General features: G+C 38.8%; 1 protein-coding gene across 4 annotated transcripts in view; it reads left to right on the top strand.

Annotated features, from left to right (window-relative positions):
• Positions 1-24,791, top strand: part of dlgap4b (discs, large (Drosophila) homolog-associated protein 4b) — a 172,896-nt gene that overhangs the window by 42,067 nt on the left and 106,038 nt on the right. For all 4 annotated transcript variants that reach the window (XM_084730415.1, XM_084730393.1, XM_084730423.1 and 1 more), the window contains exon 2: positions 8,086-8,152. The gene's annotated coding sequence lies outside the window, so the exon portion shown is untranslated. The remainder of the gene's footprint in view (positions 1-8,085; positions 8,153-24,791) is intronic.

The following is a 24,791-nucleotide window of genomic DNA, read 5'->3' as shown; positions in this document are numbered from 1 at the left end:
GAGAATGGAAGAAGACAGAGTGGGGGAGTGAAATATGGGTTGATAGGAGGCAGGGGTTGATGAAAACAATTTTTCTGCTTTGCTTTCGGATGGATGGCCACTGGATTTGTTAGGATTGTTAATTTAGCCATATCAGTGCTGCATGAGAGTAGATCTTGGGAGAGACAGAGCAAGAGAAAGACAGATATAATTGGGATGATGGTAACGATCTGTATATTTATGACTCTGAAATCCATTTGCTTGAGGAGAACATTAAGCAGTTAATTATCTATTGAAAATGAGGCAATAACACAGAGGGAGAGATGAGAATACAGAGGGGGAAGTGGGACAGACAGATGGACCCACGGATGGACAAAAACAAATGGATGGATAGATGAGTGGGTAGATGGATGGATGGCTTGAGAGGAGGTTTACCAGACGCAGATGCATATCCTCATCTGACTGCTGATGACAGAGTGCCTCCCCCCTTCTCCCTTCCTCCTCACCCTTGCTGTCCTTTTGTCTCAGTGTGAAAGAGCTGCACTAGCCAACTGTTGCTAAGACTACAGCTGTTGCCACAATGGTGGTCATTAGGGGTTGTTACCATAGTTAGGAGGTTCCCAGGGGCAATCATAGCAGAGACACTGCAGCCAAAGTGACAGTCGATATGTTGAGGTTTTTTATAGGGGTACTGTCAAAGCACCCATCATGGTGAGTTATAGTTCATCAGCCAATGTTTACATTGATTAGAAATTAAGTTTGATCTTTTACTAACCCATTAATCCATAAAACATGTGACCGTGATGACAAAGATCATAATTTCTTACACATAAATGCCAGATAGGGGCATCAATGTAATAAACTACATTGTAAGTAGTTGACCCCTAGCTAAATTCTCCAACTGCAGAATCTTATATTGTTGACATAATATGTATTTAAATTACACACACATCCAATTTATGGTATATATTTAAACTCACAGTGTGTAATTTCTGCTGCAAGAATTAAACAGTAACAAAAGACAGAGAAGAACACATGGAAGACTGCCGTCTTTTATGTAGTCCTAGCTCAGGGGTTTGCAACCTTTACTATCAAAAAAGACATTTTTAACCAAAAAAGAAAAAAAGAAATATGTCTGGTAACAGCTATTAGACTATCTATTTTCCTCGGCATACCTAGGTAGCTGAGGGAGACTCAAGAATCGCCACTAGCAAAATTAAATGGAAAAGGTGCTGAGCCGTCGATGCAGGCTATGACACACAGTTGACAGAATAATACAACTTCTTTTATTCTGGGCAGAGGTACACATTATTTAGGAGAATGTAGGTCTCTCTTCAGGCCTACCACAATATTAAATGAAAATTTAAATGTAAAAAAAGAACAGTTATTAATTTCTATATTATTTTTTATCAAAGCCACAGGGACCCATTTGACAGGGGCAAAAGAGCCACAGGCAGTTCTGGAGAAGCCTGTCTCCAGCTTGTCTCCATCTCGGAAACGCCACACCAATTTTTACACTCATTTCACCTGTCTTCTTGTCCCATAATCTGTCTGGGTTTTTCGGTTCACACATACATTAGCGCTTTACGGGGATGGCAATGAATAATTGTGCTCCATCACAAATGAGCTGGCTAGTTTGTAACTTCTTTTCTGATGCTCTTACATATCATCTGATGTTTCCCATGTTTCCCTGGAGGCAACTGATTAGAGGGGATAAAGGGGATGTGACACCACTGACAGGTGATCAAATGAAATGCACCTTTCTCTGAGTTTGAACATTGTCGGAAACATTTGGGATAATGTACACTAATGTACACTCTATGATTGTGACTAAACAGACAGTTTTTCTTTTCTACCTCTGTTTCAAATATTGTAGTGTGATGTCAAATAGTCGGTTGTTGTTGATGTCTTCTTGCATGTAGGGGATTGTGACTGGTTGCAGACTTAAGATGGCTTCTCTTTTTCACAAACTGCCTGATGAATGTCTTATACCATAACATAATAAATAAATGGGATAATATAATGTATTTGCAACTTTTTGGTCCCTCTCATACGCTCATATCTCATCAAATAGATGTGTGAAGTGTTCTTTTGGTCTGAATATATTATAAAACAAGACAAGGTTTAGTATGTACATCTATAGTTATACTAGCACCTCTGTGAAGCTGTACTTATGCAGAGTGTTATGAGGTGACTGCTAAAGTCACAAAGTACAACAGAGGTTGCTGACAATATTGTTTGTTTTGCAAGTGGTTTCATAAATCATTGGATAAAGTACATTTTGCTGAGAAGGATATGAAAGAGTGTGTGAAATTCTTTGCCAGTTCATAGTTAAGACATTTCACCCAAAACTAGAACTGTCATCCTCATGGTGGCCCCAGAGGAAACCGTCAGGGTCACCAAAGTTATTAGGATTTGTTGTCTGGGAACCACGAATGTCTGTACAACATTTCACAGCAATCCATCAAATAGTTGATGAGATATTTCAATCTAGACCAGAGTGGTACAAACCAAAGCAAGGTGTTGTATCCTCTAATGTATCCATCTACAATACATTATCTGTTTAAGAGCTTAATCTTCTCATTTTGTTATTTGTATATCATTTAAAATCTAGTTTATATACAGTATTTCAGATGACTAAACAGCTTTTTGCATATTACTCAACATGAACATTTGTCAACAGTGATGGACTAGTTAAAGAAGTTAAGTATGCCACAGATAACTTATAGGGGACAAGAAGTGGAGCATGAAGTAGAGCAAGAAAGTAGCACTCGCAGAGCAGAGCTAAACTAAAGTGAGTCTCTTGCCTTTATTCCCCCTGGAGTCAGCTGCACTGTACACGGTAACAATGACCAGGAAGATATTTGACCCCAATAGAGATGACTGTGGGCTCCTACAAGAAATAGGATGAGGAGGAAACACGGAGTGACCTCTGACTTGTACTTCACGTCCCGCAAAGCAAAATGAGTGTCGGAAATGTATTTTGCTGATGTCAAACAGTAATTATAAGGTAGAAGAAGACACTGCATTACTGCGTCCCAGTGATTTCGAAGTGTCTCGTCTGTGTGTGAAAATAATTTGAGGTTGCTGAGTAGCTGTCACTACTCCTGTAAATAGAGAAGCTGATAAAATATCCATGGGGCGATATGAAATATCGACCAAGTCCTTGCCACTGCCCTCTCAACCGTCATCTAATTTAATCACACTCTGACACAAAGCGATCACCCTCAAGCATCTCCCAGGGCGCTTTCCAAAACACTTTGGAAGGTGACTGTCCCTACATATCACATCTGATGCCGCCGTGGCTTTATCGGAGGCTTCACCTAGCTGTGACCCACCATCCTGGCTCTCAGCGGTTGGTTACCTTTGAGCACCCTTGCTGAGGCTATACTCCTGTTGCTGATAGGAGAGGAGAGAGGGATGGTGGGTAAATCCTCCACATCTTAAGCGGACTATAGGGGCACTACTTCCTCAGTGAGTCTGACTGTGTTCATAAAGAGCCCTGCTGGGAGATAGAAAAAGATGACAACATGCAGATATTTGATACAGCAGTGTGCACATATTGTAAGTGAAGAGAGGGAGAAAGAGGAACATGATGTCATGTTTGTTTCTCTGAAAATAGACTTCTTCGCATCGATCTCAGTGGAGTAGTCACTGTTTGTTTCATGCTTTTTGTAATAGAATTGTGAAAAAAGAAAGATTAAGGAGGGTTTTTTTTTTGTTTATTTACACAGCAGTTTGGTAAGTGAGATCAAAGCAGGATTGTGAGCGATCAGCTGCGAGTGTTAAAGTAGAAAGGTAGAAAGACAGAGAAAACCAGACAGACAAACAAAAAGTGATGGTTGCACAGGGTTTATGAGAAAGCAATTAGACAGAGTGGCAAAACAAAGACGGGAAAGAGAAAGGAGAGATGAATGGGAGATGACAGAGCCGAGCGGCTGACGAGCGGCGCAGAGGCTGCATGGCCTGTAGTGAAACAGTTTGATGTGGCTCGGAGTGGCTGCCTCAGACAGCAGAAAGTGTGTCACAGGAGAGCTAAGCTAATGCACCGCACTAATGTTGCCTCAATGAGCCCCTGCTGCATTCAGGCCTCCCGGTTAGCACTTACTGTTACTGTTTGCACAAGTCGTGCCCTGAGAAGCCGTAACAGCGTGAGCCACAATGAAGGGTTCAGCTCGTACATGGACGAAACAGGCCAGCGGTCAAACTCTGCTGTGAGGATCTATGCTTGTCACTAATCGCTGCTCAGTCAGCAGAAATGTCTTTTTCTCCTCAGATGACCCCAAAAGCACGAAAGACGGGCAAGGAACTAAAATTCATATTGTAATACTCAAACTAGTTCTTAGGTAGAGATTAGTTACCAAATGTTTACACACTGTTAGGTTCGCAACTAATGATTATTTTCATTATTGATTAATCTGCCAATTGTTCGCATGATTCTAGAGGGGTGGTATGGGGGGTGATCAAAATGATGACCTTAAAAAAAGTCATAAAAGTAAAATAAAATAAATAAATTATCATGATGGAGAGTGCAGGGTGAATTTCTGTCTCACAGGCTGAGGATAGATGTGTAGATGATAGATATGAGGACCTAAATTATAAAGTCTGAAAGCTTTCTATGATATATGTATGGTGTCATTCTGTTGTTCTGTGAATAGTAGGGCTTTTTAGCTTTAAATGCACATTTTAAACGCAGGAATAAGGAACTGTAAGATACTGTAATATTAGTAATTAAAGTAGATATGAGAAATGGTGCATGAATGTGCACATCTGTTCTTCATTTTTATTTGTACTGTTCTTTTATGTGCATGAAACAAAACTATGATCTGTTCAGCAAACATCATTCCACATTGCCTGTCCTGCTTAAAAGCTTCAAAGGGTACTTTTAATGTAAGTCTATGATGTGAAGTGCATTAGCACTAGTGCTGAAAATCTTCACTTTCTTTTTTTTTTTTAATCTTTGAGATGTTCATCTTGGTCTTGTTTATGCTGTTTGTAATAGCACTTTGGGAAAATAGGCCTCATTACCGCTCCAGTCTGATGAATACCAGAGGCACATTCGATTATGGCTGCAGGCTGCCAGTTGTGCTTCAGGCATCACTTTGTGTCCCAGCAGATAGGTTGTTTAATTTGATTTCTAGGAGTCCATCTCACATAAAAGAGGAGTTTGTAATAGTATTGACTGAATCACATGACATGACACTTACAGGTGTATTGTGGAACCATGAACCTATTCGCTCATGTGCAGATATTATCAGTGAACATACTGAAACAATATGCACACACATACACACCTGAACCATGCAGCTGACCTCTGGCTAATGAAAGATGAACCCATTGGCAAACCCCAAAATGATGCCAGGAGTGTATAAGGTCAGACATTTAGCCTGCATCAGAGCCTTGGAAACCCCAGGGGAGCCACAGCTCCTCTAATCAAGCAGAGGTCAGTGTGAGGTCAGTTTAGGTCACTGATCAGTCCCAGCATGATGGCACTCATCCAGTAACCATCCAGATATCATCACTGATGCTCATCATGTGGAGAAAGATACGAAAAACAATGGGTGACTAGGCCAAAACTGAAAAAATATGTATTTATTATCTTATTTTATATGTTTATATCCTTGTTAACATAAGAAGTTGCAACTATTAATCAGATTGAACTTGAAACAACATATTTTAGCAAACTATACAGCACAATTTAAGTCCAGTTAAACTTGATTATGTTTCAGTCACGACAACTGAAATTTAAAATGTTTATTATTTATTATTGCAGCAGCAGAACATAAAGAGTTCAGTGTCAAAGCTCTGACCTCATCACTTGCATAGAGATATTGAGGAGCGATGAGCAAATGTGTTAAAGGGACTGTTCACCCCAATATCAAAAATACATATTTTTCCTCTGGCCTGTGGTGCTATTTATCCATCTGTACTGTTTTGGTGTGAGTTGGCTAGTTTTGGAGATGTTAGTCATAGAGATTTCTGCATTCTCTCCAGTATAACGAGACTAAATTACACAAGTCCTGTAGTGCTCAAAGCACCAAAACAAACAAAACAAAACCAAAAAAAATATAGCCAGCATCTCTTTCCAAACATCATGACCCGGTTAATCAACATAATCCACAGACTTTGTTGTGATCAGTTTCATGGTGGAACTACTTTCTTTCTATTAGAAAAATAGTGGTTCAGGTAGATTCTACTGCAGAAAGAAAGTAGTTCCTACATGAAACTGCTCACAGCAAGGACCGTGGAGTATCTTGAGTATCTGGTTCATGATGTTTGAAAAGATATACTGGTTTAGAATTTTTCAAATGTATTTTTTGGTGCTTGGAGCTTGCCTCTTTTTTTTTTTTTTTTTTTCCAAAAATCATCAATCAGCTTCTTGTTTTTTGCTGATGTTGAGCAGTAGGTTGTTTTCTGTGCACCACTCTGTTGTGCACAGTGACTGTTGATTTCCTCCCGATATGAAGTCTCATTGTTGTTTTAAATCTGGTCATTGATGGTGATGTTGTCAGCGAACTTCACAAGAGAGTTTTCTCCATGTCGGGGGCTGCAGTCATGGGCATACAGCGTGAACAGGAAGGGGTGGAGCACACAGCCCTGGAGGGCTCTGGTATCGAGCACTAGGAATGGAGGAGGTGTGACCGACAATTCGAACCGTCTGGTTGTCCAATATCCAGTTGCAGTGTGATACTCAAGCCCAGACCATTCAGTTTGCCAATCAAATAGGTGTTGTTTTTCTCAAGGTGAGTGAAGATGGAGGGCAGTGGAGATGGCATCCTCTGTTCTGAATGCAAACTGGCTGGAATGCTGTTCTATATGTCCTGAATACCTTTGCAAATATTTTTATTTTCAATGCCAAGTGTCCCTTGTACTCTAGATCACTTAGTAAAGATCTGTTTTACTTGACATTAAAGGGTCCTTTTTCTGTCTGTCTGTTCTGTACTTTGCAATGGCAATGCAATTTAGGGTTCAGTATCATGCCCAAGGATATTTTGTCAGGGAGCTGCAGATCGAACCACAGATCTACTGATTAGGTGACGACCCTGGTCTACCACTGAGCCACAGCCACTCCTCTTGATTGTGCATTACTTATTCTCTAGTCCTCCTCTCCTTTGTTTTTCCATTTGCTGTCTGGTATTTTATTTTGTGTCAAACTCGCACTAACAGAGTTTTGACTGCACAGCCAGTCAACATCAGGTCCTAGCAGTCATCAGCATTTCTGAGTGAGACTAGTCACTAAATACATCCACATACAGAATAGAGTATGAGAAGCTGTTGAATAACAGATGTCCCTTATAATGTGGTAGGTACAACACAGCAGTCCTCCTCGGGAAATAATCAGTTTGATATTTCTGCTTGTGTCGCACAGACATATTTGTCACTAGAAATAGTCTGGCTGTTTTGCATCACACCAGGCTGCAGTGGATGCAGCCTATAATATTTAATGACAGACTGCAACGGCATCCTAAAATTAGGGCCTGTCATGTGCTGTCTGTGGGATGTTTGCCCCTAAAATGCTCTTATAAATCAGTGTAATATGGTTGTCCCAGAAAAAGAACTTTAAACAGACATCAGACGTGAGCTTCTCTCTGTGAAGGTCTGTGCTGCATTCTAATCTCTGAATATCACCTCTGGGTGTTAAACATAGTTATAGAAGTAAAAACAAAAGCTCAGGGAGCTACCTGTTTTTACAGTGCTCTGGAAAGCTGAGCTTCCAAAAGTCATATTATGTAAGTGGAGTCATGTTCCTGCTGATTCATGATGTGGCTTCCTGGAGTTTTACTGCCTAAAGAAGCATTTTTCTAATCTAATCTATAGTTTTTAATTGAAATGCTTTATCTCGCAAGATGTGCCAGTTTGACAATCTAGAACAACTAATTGATTTTTCCAAATAAATGAAGAGGTTTTCAAGACAATAAGCAGTTTTGGAGACAATTAAACGGATTAACAAAGTGCTATAAAAATGTTCATGTTCACAAAACTGGCCAGTAAAACTCCAACAACGCAGATTTTGCAGGAGTTAATCTTTAGAGCATTTTAGCATGAACACATTGTCAGATGCATGGTTTGTAATGAAGAAGCTGATGGGACGTCTTTGTGTTACAGGATTTCTTCCTCTCTGAGCCGGCTCTTCCCTGACCTCTGCAAGAATCTCGTCAGCCCCTCCTATAAGGTACAGTACAGTACTATTTTTTTCGTCAGCCCTCAGGACTGTGATACTCTATCTTCACTTGATGCCTTCATTAGCATCCTCTGCCCAGTTGTGAACTGAAGTAGAGATTCTGTGCTAATGAGACAGTGGCCAGCTTGATGTTGTTGCTGGATATATTGAAACCACCGGGAGAATTAGCTGATGGGCTACAGAAAGGCAGCACGCCTTGACCTTGTCTAGATTGAACTATGATGGATCCTCAAGGCGTTCAAACTGTCCATGGCTGTCAAACAGAGAAAAGTCTAAAGCTGTGGGAGGCAGAGCTTGTCCTTTGTGCAGACTAATAAATCTCTGAGGGCTGTTGTTTTCTCAGGCCAAAAACTGAATCTGCACAGAAATGTCACTGTATGTGATGTTAAATAGCTTGAGTGTAACATGAGTACAGTAAGTGTACCAGTTGTGTGATGCTGCATGGATGGAAGGGCATGTTTTGTCATGCAGACGCCTGCACAATGTTGCCTGCAGAGCAGTGAGCACTGATGGAACGTAGCCGCGATGCTCAACATCATGAGTGTCCTCTGTGGGCTTCCCTGAGGTACAACACTGGACTCTTGATTTCACACTGGATTACTTTCACTCTGAGCACAAATCTCATCTGTGATGCTATCCATAGGAGAAAACTGGAGCATAGCAAAGGGCTTCTTTACATACAGTACAGCCACTTGGTGCTGTAAGCTGGCAAAGAATGCTTTAGCATCTTTCTTTTTACAGAGACTATGATTGCTGCCGCACTTCAAAGGAACATGAAGTTATATTTAAATGATTCATGTGTAATTTTGGGGGGAAATTGCATAAGGAGAACAAAAAAGAGTAATGAGAGATTTTCAGTGACACTGATAGCACCTTCTTGATTTTTGTACTCAAAGAAACAAATCAATACTCTTTCTGCAGCAGTTGCATTAGTGATTTTTTGCTCCACTGAGCTGCTTGATGTAACACAGTGACCCATTCATCCAGGCGTGCTGAAAACATCAAAGGGTGAAAAGTTTAAAAGTGTAACTTTTTTTTTCACTTTGGGATACAAAAAAACACCTTTTAATTTATTTTTTTTAACAAATTCTGACCTGAGCCAGTATTGATTGGATCAATATTACCTAAAATAAAACTACACTGTAGGTAGGAGTCATACATGGACAAGCATCTGTGAGCGAAACCCAAAATGAAATAGAAAAACACTTCTTCACCCTGATGACTGGATATCCATTTATGTCCTTGGTAGCAGTGCTTAATGGATGCCTCATGTTGGAAAAGTGAGAACAAATAGAAACTGCAACCAATAAAACCATCACAGATTTTTTACAGCACCTGACACTTTTTTCCATCCTTTGTGATTCCTTCAGACATTTTAAGCATAAAAGCTTTATCAGTAGTGTTGGGAAGGTTCCTTAGGTTTCAGATTACTAGTTACCCTGTTAAAAATATAATAAATAACGTATCTATTTTAATTACTTCATCAAAGTATTTTAACTTATTACATTTAATTACCTTTCGGTTTGACATTGAGCATTTTGATGTTGACAGCATTTACCACTGGTAAACAAGCTTTACACTGCACAGTAATTTTAGGTAGCTCTTTTTGTTTTCATAAGGAAATTGCTGAATTTTCAGCACTGAGTGGTGTTCTTGTCCAGCGACATGACCACCCACCTTGATGCAGTTAAGTTACAGGCATAGCTGACTCAGGTTGTGAGAGGTGGTGCAAATTCAAACAAGAGAACCAAACAAAAACAGCACTCGAAGTTTAAGTGAATTCTGCCCGATAAATAGATCTTCTCTACTTAAGCCTACCCTTAATGGTGTTGCACTCAAATTCATTCATTCATGCTGCAGCTGTCGTGACATCCTTTGAAATTTCCATATCAGGCCAGAATGACTATTAGTTTGGTGCCAAACATTCACCAAATGAGTTGGTTTCTGTTTATAAGTCAGAAGAAATTATCAATAGTCTTTTAAAGGGGTAGATGTTTAAAACTGTTAAATTGAGCAATATGTTAATGGAGTGTGGCAGACAGTGAGACAAGCGGTCACTGAACTCCAGAGTGTGTGTTTTTGGAGCAGTGGACTTTTGTTTTCAGGATGACAGGCTGAACTAAACATTGACAAATAAAGGTAGTTATAAACAGCTGATCAACTTACAGAGTAAGACTCATCTTTGCTTGTTATCGTCAAATTATAATTTTGCACTGGTGCTGTGTTCCTGCCGCCTGCCTCAAGTCGGAGGAGGAGAGGGTGGAGGAAACAACTCACTTCAATTCCAGACTGTATATTAAATAGGATTTTAATCAATTTAATATACTGTCTATGCCTCTACTTGCTATTTTGCAATTGTTATATATTGCCTCTTTAATTACATATTTTTTCTCATTAACTGTAACAGATTACAATTATATTTATTTTGCAATTACGTAACTTTAGTTATATTTGACTTCCGTACTATCTGCCTCTATTTCGTTTACAAGTGCATTTTGCTGCAGTAATTTGCATAACACAGTCATCTTTCATTTACATATTAGGACACTTAAAGTGCTACCCTTTAGCACTCTCATAGGATTTCACTTAATTGATCACCCAGATGTTTGAGACGGCTAACAGCTGTTAATATTGTGGGTATGTAAATGCATTTTTACAAATAAATGGCCAGGAGAAGCACCATCATACATCATATTCCACTTTAGTGTTAATTAGATATTAGAAACCCTGTTTACTTTCTGTATTTAGATGATTGTGAATAATGAGTTTGAGTTGACAACATTTGAATTGTCTAATGTTAAGTGTGGTGGTGCATATGCATGAAATGTTTAATTTGAAATTCAAACATTTATTGTCATAAAAACATGCATGTTAATTATGTAGTTTCTGTGTGTCTTAGATAAAGTGTATTTATCAAGCTGTGGTTATGTAAAGCAGTTCAGTGCGTAAGACAGAGAGGTTGTTTATAATTATGCAGGAGGAGCTACTGTACATAAGTGCATCAAATATTTGTGCTTTTAAAGGTGAGTTCACAGTCAACATGCAGTTTATCTTCTCTTTTCTCTTCTTCAGAGTAATACCTGACTACCGAGAGCCTCCACATTTCTGACAAGATGGCATTATGAAGTACCTTTGGTTAATTTCTTCACAGCTTTAAAAAGTATTCATCACTAAATTCCAGTGAGACGTGCTGACCTCAAAGCCCTGATCCCATTGCCTTCACTCAGCCCACAATCAATTTGCTCGTTTCTCTCCTGAGAGCCACAGTGTTACATTTTATCCATGATGAATTGTTCATGTTATTATGTTTTGCTTTCATGTATCAAGGGAGACTGTTCTAATTCATCTTCAGCACCCAACAAAACAAACGATTCATTTGGATTGTTGATCACTGCAGTCATTGTTCAACAATCCACATGAATCATTTGTTCCTTCACTGATAAAGACGGGCTATCGCTGTGATCGTGATCAGTAATGTTGGCAGTAAATGAGGAGCAAAATATCCTGGTATTCATTATTCCCAGAGCTCAAGATTTTGTCTTCAAATTGCTTGTTTTGTCTGACCAGCAGTCCAAAAACACATTGATATTCAGTGATACAGAAGGTCAAATAACATTCTTGCTTGAAGAATGAAAATTATTCAAGGCTAATCGATCATTAAAAAATTGCAAATAGATTTATTGATTCATCAGTCCAGCACTATTGCATCATTTACACAAGCCTCTGATAAGGGCATAGGGACAAATATTACAGTTTTATCATGTGGCATTATGTAAACTTACCTGTCAAAAGAAATTGTGCACATACTGATAACATAGGTTGTTTGCCAGGTAATATATGGCCAGGATCAATTTCAACTACCATAAGATTTTCTCCCCTCATTCTAAACTTGAAAGGGATCATTTGGATTATTTGAAGTGTGAAGTACTTATTGGTAGTTGATATGTTACCTACATTATCTGCCGGTTGGCACAACCTCACTAGCATGGACACTAAGCGATGTACTGTTGTGGACAGGGTTCAGCAACAAAATGTATTTTAACCTTTTAAAAAATGTCCACCTTAAAAGAAATCAAGATCAATTTAAGTGTACACTATAATTAGAATATTTTCACTGCTTTACTTTGCTGCCTGACAACTTTTTACAGTGGGAAACCACCATTTTTGATTTTTGATGATTGATTTTTTTCACCATTTTCTCACATTTTAAAACAAACAGCTATTGATCAATTAATCGAGAAAATAATCAACTGATTAGTCGTCTATGAAAGGAATCGTCAGTTGCAGCCCTACATCAATGCATTGTTTTGGGGGGAAATCCTGCATAGTTTGCCTTTAAACCTATCACGTTAGTAATGAAATAATCTGAACTATCCCTTTAAGTTGATTGCACTGTATTTTGTGACAGACAACTCGTGTCTCCCAGCTGTACGCAGCAGGACCCAGGCTGTAGTTCTGCAGGGGATTTCTTTCTCTCATGAGAACATTCTGTTCCATTAATTTGCATAGAGGCATTGGATTGACTTTAATGAAGTTGCAGCAAATTCCTCATGCAAGGAGCTCTCATAAAACTTCTGTCTAGAATGTTAAATGTACTGTGGCCAAAAGAACAAAATTGCTGACACTGCTGCAGGAAATGTATATTAGATGTAAAATGCAGTGCTTCATTTGTTGTAATAATTACTGGGCCACAACCTGGAACATCAAATCATTAGATGCTGAGAGGCTATTGTGTGGGTCATTCGCTTGCTTCATCTGTGGGACTTCCACTGGGGAAAGTAGACAAAATGTCTGACTGGTGGTACAACAAACTGCGGTGTATCAGTTCAGCCGATCAGTTGTACACTGTAGAGATCACTGGCCCTCACCTTTGAAGGAGGCTGACAGTTTTGCTCATGATAATCTGACTAATTTCCTGGCCAAAAGACCAAAAAAAAGTTGCTGACATAGTTTTGTGTACCTCAGAACAACAGTGTTGTGTTACCATATTAACATAGTACAGTTTTAGGCTTATTCCTGTCATTCCTCTCACATGCCACCATCTCTCTCTCCCCCGCGCGTGTGTGTGTGTGTGTGTGTGTGTGTGTGTGTGTGTGTGTGTGTGTGTGTGTGTGTGTGTGTGTGTGTGTGTGTGTGTCCAGTTTGTGTAGGCATTGCATTAACATGCTTTAATCCTCTGGATGGCTTATTGGATCCAAATCCTTCCCAAAGCTTTTAAAGCTCCTGCCTTTTCATTTCTCTCCCTCCCTCTCTCCCTCTCTCTCTCTCTCCGTCCATCAGACAGTAAGAGAAACTGTAGAACAAATTTTCTCTTGGTCTCACAATGTTCTCTCCATGTTCTTCATAGAGAAATTTACTTGACTGTGGAGTCTCATTGCACTCAAATACTGACTCACTGGGTTGTTGGTTTAGATCGATCTGTGAATGAGATTCAAAATCAGCTATCTTTCTTCAGAATTGCTTAGTGCACCTTTAAACTGCAGTCTATGTAATGTGAAATGCAAAGCTGGCGACGACAACACATCTAACCAAGCACAAAATGCAGTTAATCTGAAAGCTAAAGAGTCCACCGTTTTCATAACCTGGAAACAAAACCCCTGCTGCAGCTAACATTAGCACGCCTGCAACCAGTGTCTAAACAGCATAACTTAACCCTCCATGAACAATAAAAGTGAGGCATCAACAACTTCATCAATATCTTCTGGTGATTAACAACTGGGCTTTTTACTGTGATAACTGACTTGGTTGGCTTAGCATTTTCATTAGCATTAGCCAACCCTCCGCCATGAAGCTCGACACACAACACCGTGTGAGATTTATTAGTACGACTGAAACCTCAGTATGAAACCAGTATTTTTGAACTGCAGACTGTTAACTGGGAAATATTATAGTATGAAAGCACAGCGGTGGAAACAGGCTGCAGGTTGCAGAGATGGATTCGAGACAGGAGAGGGAAGGTTTTTATTTCATGTGGTATGTAAAATGTTTGAAATGAAAGCCAAAATATTTTAAATGAGTAGCAACAGTGAAACTGAGAAGTTTGGATGTAATTTTTACAATTGAAATTACATGTTTGTTTATACAGAGAGAGTAATGTCAGTTTAAGAATATAATTTGTGTGCATAATAGTAATAATCCAGTAGTGAGCCATTAGTGTGTATTTTATAGTTTATATTTCATTGGGTATTAATGTATTTTTAATCAGTAATATCAGTACACTGTAGCAGTCTCATGTGTACACACCCTCATCATTGCACACAGCAATAATTAAACATTTATAAAGTGAATTAAAGCTTCAGTTTTATATTGTGTACTGAGCTTTAATGTGGGCAAACCTTGTGTTTGAGTTTGATGAATAGCCTAATGGCTGGATTTCGAGCGAGGCTGATCGATGCAAACAATCAAGCGAAGGTGTCCTGTAGCTCTTAGACGCTGACCATGTCCATACAGGGACGTGCCGCACATGTGTCTCTCCTCATTTCCTGCATGCCATATTGTCAAACTATAATACAAATTTATTTCCTGAAGACTAATACTGTCCCCTGCTAGAAAATTTTCAGCATTTAAAACCTGTGAAGCAAAGCCTCTCTCCCTCTAACATGATTGAGAACAGCTGAAGAAATTAGTGTTTGGTGACTATCCCTGATTACCCCGTCTCTCACCAGGAAAAGTTGTATGTCTGTGTGAGGAAGTGTTTACCCATAAAACCACTAAAGCTCCTACATCACACACACACACACACACACACACACACATCCATCCATGGCTTTGTCTCTGAAGGGATTGGAACAAAAATAGAAAAACATTTAACAGTGCAAAGAACTACTTTCTGTTCATCAGCATTGTAAACTGAGAAAATTTAATTCTGTTCTGTTCCTCTTTTGTTCTTCTCGTTATTAGAAATGTCTGACTTCATTGAAAGTGTTTCAAAATGAATATCAGGTTAAAATGTGCCTATTATTAACATGTGGATTCTATTTTAATAACCTCGCAACCAATTACTGTAGGTCTTCAGTATCCAGTATCACACCGTGTAACCTAATTAATGTGACAGAGACAAATGCTTTCATTTCTAACTTATGATCTCATTCCAGATAATATTTGAAGAGAGAAAGTATATTGTAACAATGCTGAAAGGTCATTAGAAAAAATACCTTATGAGATGTCTAGACTAGTAGGCTGCAACCTGTTAAATGGAAACTGTTTTGCACAGAGAAAAACAAATTCAACACCATAAAAACGCGACTAAATAAGTGGAGAAACATAACGAATGCAGATGCTTCCATACAGGTGCACTACATGGTACAACTAAACAATTAACATCCAGTCATGCTCTGTGGCATTTATTAACATTGTGAGCAGACCCACTTGATTGTGATCTTGTATCAAGAGGCAAGAGAAAAAGTCTAAGTGACTTTGGGAGAGGGTTCATTATTAGGACATGGATGTGAGCAGCTTCAGTCACAAAGAAACAGTGACTGAAGTGACATCTGCATTTACAGTTCAGTAAATAGGGTTGGAAATTGTGGTCGACAGCACACGTTTGATGAATGTTATGCTTGTGCATTACTGCGATATGTAAGGAAAAACAGGAAATAATTCTCAGGTGACTGAAAATGTCACTGCAGGATTTGTGATTATTGTGTCAGCAAGAATATACAGTAAAAAAAATAATGCAGGAATTTAGTAGAATCAACTCCTCTTTTCTCATTAGCTTAAAGTAAATACACAAGTTCTATTTATTCAAATTAATTAATCTTAGAATTTCTAGTATTTATTTTCAGAACAAGAAAGAACATAAACATGAGTTCTTGTAACTTGAAGTCTTGTGACTTGAAATGATGAGTTGAATGAATGTACCGTACAGAGTTCATTCAACATTCAATTAAATTTATAAATTCTAATTTTCAATATCAGTAGACTTCCCAGCCTACACTGTTTGAGAGTTAAAACTCTCTGGGGACTTTTATAGTTTGAAAAAAACATATATGAAAAAAAAAAAAAAACTTGTTCATCAGTGTGTCTGTCTCTGTTGGTTCAACTTAATATCTTCAGCTTATTGAATATGTTTTCTCAAGAGCAGAGGAATTAATAAAGTTAATAAAAAAAGACAAATATAGATTTGACTATGAAAGGATATTTGTTTTGAATTATTACAATATTAAGTTAGTCAACTTAATGTTTTAAACCGTCAACAATTGACCCTCCCTAGGGAAATTACATTTTTAATATGTGAGCAATTACCAGACAGTGGCAAATAAATGTTCATAATCGCCAGACATTCAATAGAAAATCATTATTTTGTGTTTGAAGCTCCTTTCATATTTTACCAGGATTTAGCTGGTGGCTGATGCTGATTCCCCTCGCTGATATGGAGCCTTGGTCAACTTTCTTTTTTCCTGTTTCATTTTGAAAAGAAAACCAAATTTTGGGGGTGGGGAGGTGGGCGTGGGGATTCCCAGGGAGAAATATAGAGTGAAACTAAGATGAATGAATATAATTTATGTGGGAGAAATACACAAACAATGCTATCTAATGCTATCATGCTGACCTTTATTTCACTAATATTTAACTTGGATGTTTGTTTCCGTCTAATTCAGTCCATTTATTGCATCCCCTATTATTGTTAATGGCTGATAATTATTTTGTATTGGGGGTGTGGACTTTTTTTGGCTTCTAAAGGAGAGCATGCCAGAAATACTTTGGACACCATTGGACTACATGTATATGTCACTTTCACAGATCTTCCAATAATATCTTTTATCAGTCAGGAGGCCGTGTTAGACTGCGCTCTCCACCATCATCAAAACACCAAATGAGGAAGACAATTAATGTTGTTTTTTTTTCTTTATGTTGTTTTTTTTCCTGTACATCACTAGTTTTCATTAACACAAAATAATTGAATCCTACAGCTACTGGTGAATGCTCAAAACATTTAACTGCATGTTGTCAAAAAAGGACTTTCTCATCAGTGTATTAATGTTTTCATGCCTGTGTGCAGTCCAGGTGCATCATCAAATCCAGGAAATTACACTTCTAACTACCTGATTTTGGGTGGAAAATAATCTCAAGGGCCCTGATGTGGTTCTTGTGTGAAGGTCATTTTTTCACTTGAGTAATTTATTTATAAGCTCGGCCTTATCTGCCACAGTAGGTGACGTTTATGGATATTCCCAAAATGTTGCTGCTCCACCTGTTATTTTTAGCGCAGCTGAGCGGTGCAGTCACTGAAGTTATATTTCACGTTGAAATTTAAGCTATCTCGTGTCACATCAACTATTAAAACCGCCTTCTCGTACTGTATGGATTGAACTGGAAGATGACCTCAGCGGTGTAGAGAAAGCTGCATCAGAGGCTCTTCTTCCTGGTGAAGGTTACTCAGTCCTGTCTGTCCGTGTCCGTTCACATACATGTGTCGCTGCTGTTGTCTTGATACCTGACTTTCCCCTCACCATGCATAATTCAACAGGGAGCTGAGTTTTTGCTGCATGTAATGACAGCAAGTTGTAGAGGAAAGCACTATGACTTTACATCTGAGAGCCAGTGACAGAAGAAGCCATATCCTGTCATTTTCACTGACTGCTCTCCCTCTGTGAAGCTCTCCTCCTGACGTCTCACTCCTGCAAATACTTCCCCTTTTCTCTTTTCCCCTCCCTCCTTTACTCACTGCGATAAATACTTGCCCCTATCTTTCTTCTCTTTATATCTACTGACTGCTCTGTATTTTTCCCTCCAATCTGCGAGGCCATCTGGTCCTCTGTCCTCAGCCTCGTGTCTGTCTACAGTATCTTTGCTCTCTGAATCCATTTGACAAGATTAATAGAGTGAACCTCAGACAGATATAAGCTGCTCATTTTGATAGGCATCGTTGGGAGGAGATAAGTTCAATGCTGGTCATGAGCAGATGAGCAGGCTCTTTCACTATTTTTTTTTCTTCTTTCTTTTTTTGCTTGACAATGTCAACTCACCTGGCCAAAAAGGCTTTGGGTTTTTAAAAAAAATTAACCTATTTAACATAAAAGACTACTCTGTCTAATCACTATGATGTGATGTCAGGTTGACATGTGCACATAATACATAAATTGTGACCCCCTTTATCTCCCACTGTCAGACTAGGTCACAGACACACAGAAACCACCCATCTGGCAGGATAAACATCACTGGCCTGAACTGTTGTCAGCTTAACATGCTGCCAGGTGCAATCCAGCTGAAAAGACTGACTGGTTTGAAAGCTGTGGTTTGTGTTGAACATGTGGACAGTATAGTTTTTTTTTTCATTTTGTTTGTACTAATTATGGGCTAAATATATATATATAATACATATAATAATAATAATAATATGTTCAAAGAGTATTAAAAGTGTTGTTGTAATATATCTTCACCACCCATTTTATATTATTTTTTTATATTTTTTAATACATTAAGATCAAATTTTGGCACCACATTAGTCAACCAAGGGGTGAAACCAATAAAGTGCTTGTAGCTACCTAAAAACATGAGATTTCAGCACATCAAAGAATTGTTCTAGCAACTTGTGTCTAGCAAAAAGAAAAAAGTTATAATGACTAAGTTGGTCCGTCTGTTTTCTCCTTACCTTGCTTGCACTGAATGGCCAGAAGTGAAATAGTTTGATATACACAACTATTAGATAGAATCACCAGGTAAGATCATCATTTAACTCAACAAAGATCAAAACCAGGCCTTTCATAGTTTGCATCAACCTCGACTGTTTGTTGGGCCAAATTAGCACCTGGAACTTACTGATGAGACGTGACAATACCACATTTCTCCCATTAAGTCTGCTGATGCCTCACTTCTTATTCCATTTCCACTTTTGTTTTCTTAAAGGTTCAGTTTTTGTGTTTGTCAGCTTATAAGAACTTAGTTCTGGGCTTCTTACACTGTTGGTAGTGCAGTTTAAGACTTAATTGTGTTGTCCCTATTGTCAGCAACCCCTAGTGGCCAAAGGAGAAGTGCAGCAGTGTTTGATCCCCTCTGTACCGACTGTAGTTATCTGGTTTGGCTGCCACAGTCATACAGAGAGTGCTAACTTTTCACCATATTCTGCTCTTTATTCCTATAATCAAAAGTATTAAAATTAGGCTGAAAAGTAACAAGCTTCCTTCAGCACTACTTCCACCACTGGTCTTTTGAAAAAGAACAGACTGAGCTTGTTTTGCAGAAACTGATGTGATATTTCAATTTAGTTTTAACTCAATTATTTAACAGCAACACTTTCTATCACCACAGTGCCAAAGCTTTATGTAACAAAATATTGTGAATGCATCACACAGTATGAGGGTGTTTGACCAAATGATTGCTGGGCTAACCTGAATTCGACTGTTTTATTTTTGTCACAACAAATATGCAGTGATTATAAACGCACTGATGGGGCCTCTGAGAGTCAGTCGTGATAATAACCTGCACCTCCATTATTTGAATGTGACCTGAGGTTGATTTAAATTGTTCTCATTTTAGCAAACAAATTAATTCAACTGCAGCAAACATGACTGGTGCAACATGCTGGTGCACAGTTTCACAAGTTCAGGCCAGCTTTCTTGTTGGCTTCTGACTGCTCAAGATGAAGCAGTGTCCACTTGGGACCCTTCGACAGTGGATGTGTATGTTTACCAGTTACGACCAGTTCAACCAGAGACTGATTTGTTTTTTCTTCTTTTATTCAAAAAATTAAGTGTGTACCAGAATGCCTGTTCCCACTTCTTTCCTAGTTTTTAATGACGGGTTCCCACCAGTTTTGTTTAGCCTTAGAACCTTAGAGCGTTTACCCCCGTTGTTCAGTTGGTTTGCGTTGGTGTGAATGCCAGACTTGGAACTGGTACAGTTCTCTGTGGTCCACCTCGAAGGCGTGGTCTCAGACTGCTGTCAAGTGGCACCAAGTAGTCAATTTCTGGTATGAACACTGTTCAAACAGTCACAAAAGTGTAACATTGTCTGTGTTATTACACTGGGTAAAAAAAGCTCTTCTGTTTTGGTAACTGGTGAACTAGGAGTGTGTTATTAAAATGCATCGCTGTATGTACTTTAAGGTATTTGTTTAATTTTACTGTTTCATGGCAGCTTTCGTCTGTATGAGTCGTGTAAAGTTACTACTAATGAAAGCCCAACATTTCCAGACTTTTTTTTTACTTTAAAACAAAACCTTTTAAATATAAAAAATGAAATAATCCTTCCTTGTATTGGTTTGATTCAGGAACAAGACCTTTAGGCATAAACCTTGCAAACCTTAATCACCTTGCAACCCCTTTGATTTGTTTTGTGATTCTTTGTGGGTGTACCAGCCCAGGTTGGTTACCACTTCCCTGTAGTCCAGTTGTGTTCAGTTATTGCACATCCTCCTCTCTCTGTCCATCTATTCTCTACAATAAATCATAAATTCTCATCAAAACTTGTACCCCATCACACTCGCAGCACATCCTCTCCCCTGGGAATGTGAAGATTTGACATTCAAACCCAGACCAGGCACTTCTCATTAATGACATAATACACACCCTTTGGCCAAACCCGGCCAGCACCCAGGTAAACCACACACAACCACAATGTTATGATTCATGCATGATGTTAACATTTAACTGTTTTTTTGTATGTGTGTGTGTGTTTACTTGCCCAATTATAGTTTCTACCCCTCCAGACACAGTCTGTTCTTTAATTTTCTCCCACACATCTCTTAACCTCTCCTCACCCTCCACTTGCCTTTTTCTTTTTCCAGCAAACCAATTTGTCTTGCGTGCTAATTAACGAGGCTGGCCTCAATTAAAGCAGTAATTGGACCGTATGGAAAAACCAAACCGAGACACATCATAGACACAGTTTTTTGTTATCCTCCAGTGAAGACCTGTTAGTACTACTGAGGGAAGCTTTTTTTGGCTCTAGTATGCATTTATGTATTTACAAGACCTGTTTGATGATGAGAAAAGTATCAGAGATATATAGGTTCACTACCAGCCGACTGCAGAATTGGCTGCACAAATTGGCTGATGACAGAGAGAAATTCACATCATTACTTGCAATTTGTGAGATGGTCAATGCCAAAAGGAGAGAAATATAATGAATACAATGCATCTTTCTTCTGTTATGTACACACACACTGTCTTCTCAAACTGAATTTAAAAATGGGCAGTTTTGGAACCAGAAAGACATTTTCTGTCTTGTTGGGCTTGCCTTCTTCTAACATGACATTTCTCTCTGATACTGAATTTCTTAGCCGCTCTACAAGGAGACATTTCATTTCAACTTTTTTGGAAATATTACTGGAAACTAGACTTGCCCAAGGGTTTTCTGTTTAACTAACAAAGATGTACAGTAGCCAGGGGCCACAAAACCACAGTGCCACAACACCATGTTCATGTATACATTCGGCATTAAAGATTAAGCAACTTGCTTGAAAACTGTGTAAACAGTCTACATCTTTTTTGCGGTTTGTTCCCCTCAAAAAGTTGAACAAAGTGATGCAGGATTAGTCTTCATCAAATTAGCAGCTATCACAAGTTGCACACTAAACAGCAGGGATCATCAATTGGCAGCTGCAGGCCACATCCGGCCCACCAAAGCTTCCCATCCATCCTGCAGAGAGGCCACTGATGAAAGCATAGCAATATTTAAATATTTATGGTAATGCAATCTGGCAAAATTCCCCACCAAAATGCTGTGTTAAGTTACCACCTTTTTTCTGAGTCTATGAAAAGCTGAGCCCCTCCCCAGCTCAGCCCTGCCCTCGGTCAAACAGATGATCTTAGACTCTGTTATTGGCCGAGGAATGAGGAAATACATGTTTTTTGGGTTTTTTTTTGTATTTTAGGCACATGAAATACAAAACAAAATTAGCATTCATTTAGTTATCACTACCAGAAACACTCTATGTGCACTTAGTGTATAAATAATATTCCCTATTTGTTTTTGGCTCTGGTTTAGTCCCCAAGAACTCCAGAGAAAAACATTATTATTCAGTCGCTTAATGTTCATCTTTCTTCACCACTTAGCCAGGAGCTTTGTCTGTTTTTTGGTACCAGGCAGGAAGCTAAAGTCAAAAAGTATTCACTGAAAACAGGTCATAACACTAAATGTACTAAATGTAAGTGCTGTAAAACTAAAACAATGATCTAAACTGGAAGAAAGCAGCCGATACAGAGAGGTGATCTCTGCAGGCAACCCTAAAATAATATCAGGATTTAACCCCTTTGTAATCACCAACAACACCTTTTCTCAGAAACTGTAAGGAATTACAATTTATTTAATAATTTGATTACCTGTAATTCCCCAACATTCCTGCCTTGTTTTAGCCAAGCAGTTGTTGATGATTTGTGTCATCAGGCTGGTTAAGAGGAGTGATGAGTCAGCAGTCAGTAGAGGTTATATATAGGTTAGGGTCAGGTCTTTCAAAAAATTTTTAATCACTGCAGCCACAAGAGTCAGAAATGTGCACAAAACACACAACCGCTTGAAAGAGGCTAATGTTTACTGAACTTGACTCAACCTTTTCTTGTTGTCAGGGTTTTAAAATGTTGATGTTTAGCTATTGAGGTTTGGAGATGATCACGAATTTCTTCATTGCCACAGTTTGAGCTCAACATAATTTGACCACAGGCACCATTTTGAGTATAATAGGGAAATGCTGCTTTTGAAAGAGTTACAGTCCATTATATTGAGCAAGTGCCATAATATGTCAACTTGCACTAAAATGGAACAATTATAGTGCTTTAACAATGGTTGGAAGTGCTCCAGTTTTTCTTGTTTCTGGAAAATTGCACCCATTTCAAATATCATTTTATTTGAACTAAGTTCCTGAATTATTTTTCGACCCTTTTATTCAAAATGTAATGTATTTTTATCGCTGTAGGACACTGAACTATCTCTTGAGTTGTTAAAATAAATTTTTTCACATTACTTTGGCATCATCATCGTTTTTTCAGCAGTCCAGTGTAATTAGGATACAAGTAATGATGTCTCTCTTTGAGCTTGTACTGTATATTCATACTAGTTCATAAACATGAGCAGTATGTTAGGCTGGTACAGTAGAAAGGAAGCATGATGAAAAAGACGATTGTGGCCTGAAGGCCGAGGAGGCTTTTTCTTGGTATTTCCAGTTCATTAATATGTTAATGTCCTGGAGTTGCAGTTGCCTGCCATGCATGACGTACAGTGATGCATGAGGCTGTGTTGCCACTTTCCTTAAAATTGCACCATTACTATAGACAAGGACGTGGCCGACAAGAAATAAATGAATTGATAATATGATATTCAACAACAGATGTGGGTCTATGAATATCATTTCACGTCCTTCCCTGCTGTATTACTGGAACCTCAGATTGGTCGTAACAATGACAGCTTTACTGCTTTGCTCAGAACAGTTTCCTGAAAAAAAGAAGAGTAACAGCAGGCTGCTCACCTCCACTAGCCCATCAGGGAGGCAGGCTTTTTTTTTTTTTTTTTTTACTGTTTTTTCTTCTTTTTTAACAAGGAGACAGGGACTGTGCAGGTAATGGGCTTTGTTCTGTGTCGGTAATTGAGAGATGAAGAATTAAATATGTTATATTAATGCCACGGTCCTGACGAACACAATATGGGGACTTAGCAGTGATTAGCACTGTGAAGTGGCAGGCTCCAGATGTTAGCAGGTGTACCACTCATTAGCACTCCCAGGAGAAAGTGAGATTAAGATGTGGCAGTTAAAAGTCGGATGGGGAGGCAGAAGCCTGAAGGTTAGAGAAGGTTAGTGGGCTCTTACTGTCACTTGAAGGTTTTCTCCACCATCCCTCCCTAAAGAGCTGTAGTCTAAGGCTACGCCCACTCTAATATATTTTCACTTTAACATGTTTTAAAATGAAAAAAATCTCAGACTAGATGAGCGTTTACCACAGTTTCAGAAATCATCTCCATACTAACACGCCTGAAAATGCATATCAGATGCAAGGACACATATCTCATTACAACTTAGGGGACAGTGGTTAAATTCAGCCCTGTTCCCGGGTTTGTGCTGATTTCATGAACTTTTGCTACAAGCAGAGAGAAATAGAAAACTAGTCGTTTTTATCTCCACTTCCCGTCTTGCATTCCTGCAGTTTTCAAGGTTCATTTTTAGAACATAGGTCAGGTCAACTTATGTGAATAATTAATGTTAAAGTACCCTCTACTCCCGGGGGTCTTTCAAGTAGGCAAACCTTTAAACCAAACTTCATCCTAAAAGTAGGTGGTTGATATTAAGGACATATTTTTTTCACTGTAAAAACCTCAGTTCCACCATCACTATGACTCTTTTCTGATTTGTTTCGATGCACAGGCACATTGAGCACACACATAATTTACTCATTAACCTGTGATGAAGTGTTTCCCAGAGAGTGTTTCCCACGCTGCATGTATTGACTGGCCCAGTGCTTGTTTTCATCAGACAAAAGTCACACATGCAGTTCAGACCACTGAGCAGGATAGATAGAGAAGACATAAAACCTTCTGACCTTGTGACTTCACAGAATCGTGGCAGATAATGCTATTTTTATTAAAACCTTGTCAATAGCATTGTGTTTTGGCCTTTTCCAATAGTAATGCCATACTGCCACAGACTGGATAAATGTGTCTTTTCTTACTAAAACACCAGTCATAGTGGATACACTGCTCA

This window comes from Lutjanus erythropterus, chromosome 2 (assembly GCF_056507025.1).
Source record: "Lutjanus erythropterus isolate fLutEry1 chromosome 2, fLutEry1.hap2, whole genome shotgun sequence".
Lineage (NCBI taxonomy): Eukaryota > Metazoa > Chordata > Actinopteri > Lutjaniformes > Lutjanidae > Lutjanus > Lutjanus erythropterus.
Note: the sequence above shows the minus strand (reverse complement) of the source record. Positions and strands in the feature narration are given on the sequence as shown.